Here is a 6515-nt window from a genome sequence, read left to right as displayed (position 1 = left end):
ACCAAGCAAGTCTCACAAAGATAAGGAGAGAGAGAGAGAGAGAGAGAGAGAGAGAGAGAGTGTGTGTGTGTGTGTGTGTGTGTGTGTGTGTGTGTTTGAGGGGGGGAGAAGTGCTTAAGTTCTCAAGCTCCCATCTTCTTCAACCCCTTCTAGCCTCCTCCAACCCCTCTCTTAGCCTCTTAGTCATACTTAACTCAACATTTCCAACCATAGCGTAACCAAACCTCCAAGTCTTTTCGAGTGCAAGCTAAAGATCGTACCATCATCACTAGCATCCATACTCTAGTTTAGGCTACAACTTATCATAAATAACGGATCTAACACAATGTTACACATTCATTGAATCATTAGTGCGCAAGAACTAATCTTAATCATCAATAGTTCATGAGATCTTGTGAAGTAAAGACTATAAATTTGTACAGGCAGAGCAGGTGTCTAAACCCTTCCATCTCTCTAACCGTAGTCCCTTGCTTAGAATCTTTAGTTGTAGATCAAGGAGTCATTTTAGGATGGGGAATCTCTAGATTCTCTATCATAACATTTCTCTAGTGTTTAGTAAACCGTGTAATCGGATTAATTGGCTAGTGGTGACTCTAATCAAATATAACCCTTTCTACCACATTTAAATGTCCGCCAACCCATGAGCGTGATCCGTCAAGGATCCGGTATCCACAGAATGGTGAGTCCACTAGAGATTTTTTAGTTCCACTAGTTGTGATCTAACTTTAAAAAATAGGACTATAAACTTTTAGGGATTATAGTTCTTGTGAACAACACTTGGATCAACATCTACAATTCATCCCAATCTTTAAAAAATAAAAAAAAAAAAAAAAAAAAAAAAAACAACTACCATAACCTTCCACCGCAGCCCAATACAAACTCAACTAGAATAACCATAGCGAACTACAAGGAAGAAACTCTTCCTGCCCTTGAAATACCCAAAGCCTCGCTTTCGCAGACAAATCCAGCAGAATTAGTGTCAGTCTCTTACATCCAAGAGCTTACCCAAAATACGAGGATCATACAAAAAAATGCTTCTCCAACTAGTGTAAGACAAAAATCCACAGATTCTGACAGCCAACACCCAAGCTAGCCTAGCACAACGGTAACAACCACAAGCTTTCGCACTTCTTCCAGCCTCCAGTTCGTTCCAACCGCGGACGTTAGGATCCACACAAGACTTTTGATACCCTCCTGGTAGAGACCTTTAGCCAAAACAACCCTCCACCTCATGACGTTTCTTCAATTATCCTCCCACAAATGGGAGCTATTTCCAGTCACATTGCATAGCTGAGATTTCCAGTCAATTGCAACATCCTCTCTCTAACTGGAATTCCAATCAATTGATATATCCTCCTGCAACTAGTGTTTCTTTACAATATTTTTTTTCAATCCCAGACCAACAAACTCCCTACAATGGAAGCAATCGCTAGGTCTAATCTCCTCCAAGGAGTCCCAGGGGCGTTAACAATGCCAATTATTATGAGAGGGGGACAGTTCATGGCTAACAAGGAATAAAACTCTCTCGTATGATCCCTTCAAAATCGAACAAATCTGAGAGCAATTGCAAGAGATGGAGATGAAGCTACAGAAGAAACAGGGAGTGGATCTTCCATCCACCAAGTTTAGGGACCTTTGTTCATTTCTTAATGTAAAGTTAACTCTATACTTTAAGGTATCAAAATTTAAAAGATATAATGGTATTGGGTGTTCTATAGACCACCCAAGAGTATTTTATGGAGAGCTCGATGCCATAGTAGGTAATGATCGAGCATTGATCCGTCTGTTTCAGAAGTCCCTGAAAGACGATACATTAAATTGGTATATCTCACTAGACTACCATTGAATCAAGTCTTGGGAAAAAAATTTCTCAAGCATTTGTCAATGGTGTAAAATCTTAACATCTTGCTACCTTAAGATAAAAGAATGATGAGTTATTTTCAGCTTATGTTGGACGACGATGGGCAATAACCACTAAAATAAAGGCACCCATCAACAATGAGGAGAAAATCTCTATAATTGTCCACTCGACAAATTCGAGTATCTCTGGATACCTTGTCTTGTATCCATATGCCAACTTTATTCAACTCATTCGCGCCGAGGAATAATTCAAAGATGAAATAAAGGGCTAAGACGATCTCCCCTTATGGCCTTATCAGGCCACCTCGATAGAGTCAAAAGTAGAAGGAAGTCCTATCAGATAAGAGAATGTCCTCCATCCAACAGAAGAAGATAATCTTGTTACCTTTACCCAAGGCACACCAATTTTTCCTCAACAGGGACACCACAACAGTGACAACAACATCCAAGATGAAATGCACAATACCCTAATCATGGTTGACAATATAGGGATGGCCTAGGAGCTTAGACGATTCACACCGATGACTGAATTTAGTGTGAAATGCTAATGCACTAATCCAGGTGCAAATTCTTACCCCACTACCGCCTAGGCCTCCACCAAATCCTTTGCCACTAACCTATAATAAAAATGAGTATTGTGCATATCATCATACCAAAGGTCATACAACATATCACTGTTTCAACTTGAAACTTGCAGTCCAAGACTTGATCGATTGAGGAAGAATTTCCATGAAGGCCTCTGATGCAGCTGTGAATAACATACTCCAGAATCCCCTACCACAACATCAAGCAAGCCCTAGCACATCAAGCACGTGTTTCATCAATATCATCCGGAAAGAATATCATCTTCATCCAGTCTAATTATCCATGACATCGACTCTCATTCGGAGTTTGATGCTTTCATCCTGTAAGGGGCACCCCTAACAAATCCAATTTTGATGCCCCTCGTCTTACAATGGGCACCCCCAACTAATCTAGTTTTGGAGCCCCTTGTCTTGCAATGGGCATCCCCAACCAATCCAGTTTTAGAGCTCCTTATCTTATAAGGGGCACCCCTAGTCATTTGAATCTCAACACTCATCATTCTATAAGGGGCACATCTACCCAGTCTAATCCTTGTGCCCTTAAATATGCAAGGGGCATCTCCAGCTAATCCAATCTCCACACCCTTAAATCTACAAGGGTCACCTCCATATCCACTCCAGTTCTCATGCCCTTGGTCTTACAAGGAGCACCCCTTGCCTATCTGACCCCTATTCTAGCCATCACCTTCCAAGAAGAAGCCCCTTCCTTTAACAGCATGCCGCATGCCCTAAAAGAGTCAAGGCCAAGCTTCATTCATGTAATCCCTGTCGAAGTAAGAGGCTCTACTCCTCAAGGGGACCCGTCTAAGTCCACTTAGCTTTCAGTCCTCCAAGTAGGGAGTTTAATTAGTTACTCCAATCCCTATGACTCTGTTCTTTGTGACTCTAAGCTTCTAGTACCTCAATCCTCGTTGGTTCCCGAAAGATAGATGGTTCTCACCCCTTGTCACGCCCTAAACTCGAAAACCGGGCTCACAAAATTTTCAATCGCGGAATCCGGTGTCGACAGCCTCCGTAGTACCCCATTCTCGGTTCCCAGCGTCCATACGCCAGATTCCGACCTTGGGATCCTACAAGGAGGATTTTTCAATATATATTTAATTCATAATAAGCATAACCACAAGTTTACCTAAATCACAAATGCAACATCATCATCCAATATCCACTAATATAAACATTTGAATACAATGCTGAAAGGGAAATACATATGACAAAATCAAAGCTCCAGAAGTCCACTGCATGCTCTAAGCTCAACGCTGTTGTAACCTAACGCCACCTGCACGCATCTATCGTGCATAAACTTATAAAAAGCTTAGTGAGGTGGTGAAAGTGTGTGTACAAGGTAAGTACCAAGTAAGCAATATCAGAGTAATCAGAGTTAGCAGAAATACTGATAAGCTTATAAATCATACAATATCAGAAATACTGGCAAGATCATAAATCATACGATATTAGAGTAATGCGAAAATATATTAATAGGTCCATAAATACCATCAGTCTTATCTAGGCTATGCGATGCAGAAATATAATAAAAACAATATTATATACTGATGAGGTAATGTAGATCAGCTATGCAATGCGGGGACAGTAAGCTAAATATCAGATGCCGATGATGCAATGTAATATGCAAATCCTGATGAGTCCACGAATACCGTCAGTCGTATCTAGGTCGTATAAATGCATAACATAGTAACCCCAAATACCATATGTTGCGGATGTAATGTGATATGCAGTGCGAATGGAATGACCATGCTGGAGTGTAAAGTCGGGATGATAGTACGTAGTATCGCAGGCTATGGGGTCCATCACATTGGGCTTCTATCCAAACCAGTCCTATACCTAAATTTGGATTGTCAAACTTAATGTGGTAAACTCCTAATCTCAGGTTAGTCGCGTGCCCTAATCGAAATCCTGGCCATTGCGAAAGTATATGTAACAAATAGTTGCGCACCACCAGGCCGAGTGGATAGTGAATGAATGAATGAATGAGTTTGTGACTCCTGCTCAATAAGTCTACATATCAGTACTGTTCATCTCTGGGATTATCATCGGGGTTTAGTACACTCCAAATGGCACTGCCCCTCTCCCAACAGTACAGTCCAAGTGAGCGTAAGAAACCTCACCATCTGCCCGGCCAATAGTTTGCCAATATCTATCCGGCATATCGATAGCGGACCCATTTACGAGCTAGTCAAATTCAGCCTAGTTATACCCCCTACCCTTGAGCAAGTAAGGTCACACCCCTTCCCAACCGACCACGACACAGTAGGAGACGCGGCCTCCTGGTATTCGGCACTCAAGCGCTCATGTATCCACTCGGTCTCGACGTTGGGGCGTCCTCTGGTACCAAGAGGGTTTAGAAATTTTCACCTAGGGTCATCTATGACAGCCCAATGCTAGAACAAATTTTCGGTGTCCTGTCTGGCCATTCACGATATGCCTGTGGAGGCTATGACCCTGATGTCACTAGGGCGTACAGTAATCATAATGCATGATGCATGAGTCATACAATCCAGGCATGCATCAATCCTGCGCATACTGTGCACTCATATAAGATAACTTCCGCCTATCAGGAATCTCATAACAAAATGCTCAATGACATATGCAATGATCAACCACATCTCATAACAAACATACAGATGATGCGTATGGGCATGTATCATGATGCTATGCTGTCACATACTTATAATCGGTATCAATAACCGACATCGACAATCGACCTCGACAATGCGGACATTTAACCAATATTGCCCTAAGGAATGGCCCACATAGATCCTAACATATAGTGAACGCATGACCTCACACAAGGGCTAAATATACAACACCATGGGCCTCACTCAAGAGCTTAATACACATCACGATGGGCTTTTCACATGGGCCTAACATACATCACAATGGGCTCCATCACCTGGCCCTCAAATGCATCACAATGGGCCTCATCACCTAGGCCTCATATACATCACCTTGAGCCTCAAACACGTGCCAAATGCATATCACAATGGGCCTCAAATACAAGTCGCATATCCATCATAATGGGCCTCGACAATCAGAATTGGAATCGGCCTCAATCGGAATCAGCAATCGGTCACGATAATCGAAATCGATTAACAATCGGCCTTAACAATCGGGATCGGCAAATCGGCCATGTCAATCGAAATCGGCAATCGGTCACGATAATCGGCCTCGATCGCTAACCAGCAATCGACCATAACAATTGGAATCAATCAATCGATAATCGGAATCGGCAAATCGGTCATATCAATCGGAATCGACAATCAGTCATGATAATTGGCCTCGATCGCTAATCGGCAATCGGCCACGACAATCGGAATCAATCGATAATCGAAATCAGCAAATCAGTCATGTCAATCGGAATCGGCAATCGGTCATGATAATCAGCCTCGATCGTTAACTGGCAATTGGCCACGACAATCAGAATCGATCGATAGTCAGAATAAAAAAATCGGTCATGTCAATCAGAATCGGCAAATCGGTCATGTCAATCGGTCATGATAATCGGTCTCGATCGCTAATCGGCAATTGACCATGACGATCGGAATCGATCGATAATCGGAATTTGTAAATCGATCATGTCAATCGGAATCGGCAATCAGTCATGATAATTGGCCTCGATCGCTAATCGGCCATCGGCCACGACAATTGAAATCGATCGATAATCGGAATCGAAAAATCGGTCATGTCAATCGGAATCGACAATCGGTCATAATAATCAGCCTCGATCGTTAATTAGCACTCGGCCATGACAATCGGAATCGACCTATACAATTAGCCTCGACAAATCGGAATCGGCCTTGATACTCGGCCTCGACAATCAAAATTGGCCTCGATACTCGGCCTTGACAATCGGAATCGGCCTATACAATTGGTCTCGACAAATCACAATTGGCCTTGATATTCGACCTTGACAATCGAAATCGGCCTCGATGATCAGAATCGGCCTCGATACTCGGCCTCGACGATTGGAATCGGTAATCGGCCTCTACGCAAGGCGGGATCCCTAGATGGACAGCCGATGATGAACCAAGCAATATTAATGGGGCCCAATCATTT

Source organism: Magnolia sinica, chromosome 9, assembly GCF_029962835.1.
Source record: "Magnolia sinica isolate HGM2019 chromosome 9, MsV1, whole genome shotgun sequence".
NCBI lineage: Eukaryota > Viridiplantae > Streptophyta > Magnoliopsida > Magnoliales > Magnoliaceae > Magnolia > Magnolia sinica.
Note: the sequence above shows the minus strand (reverse complement) of the source record.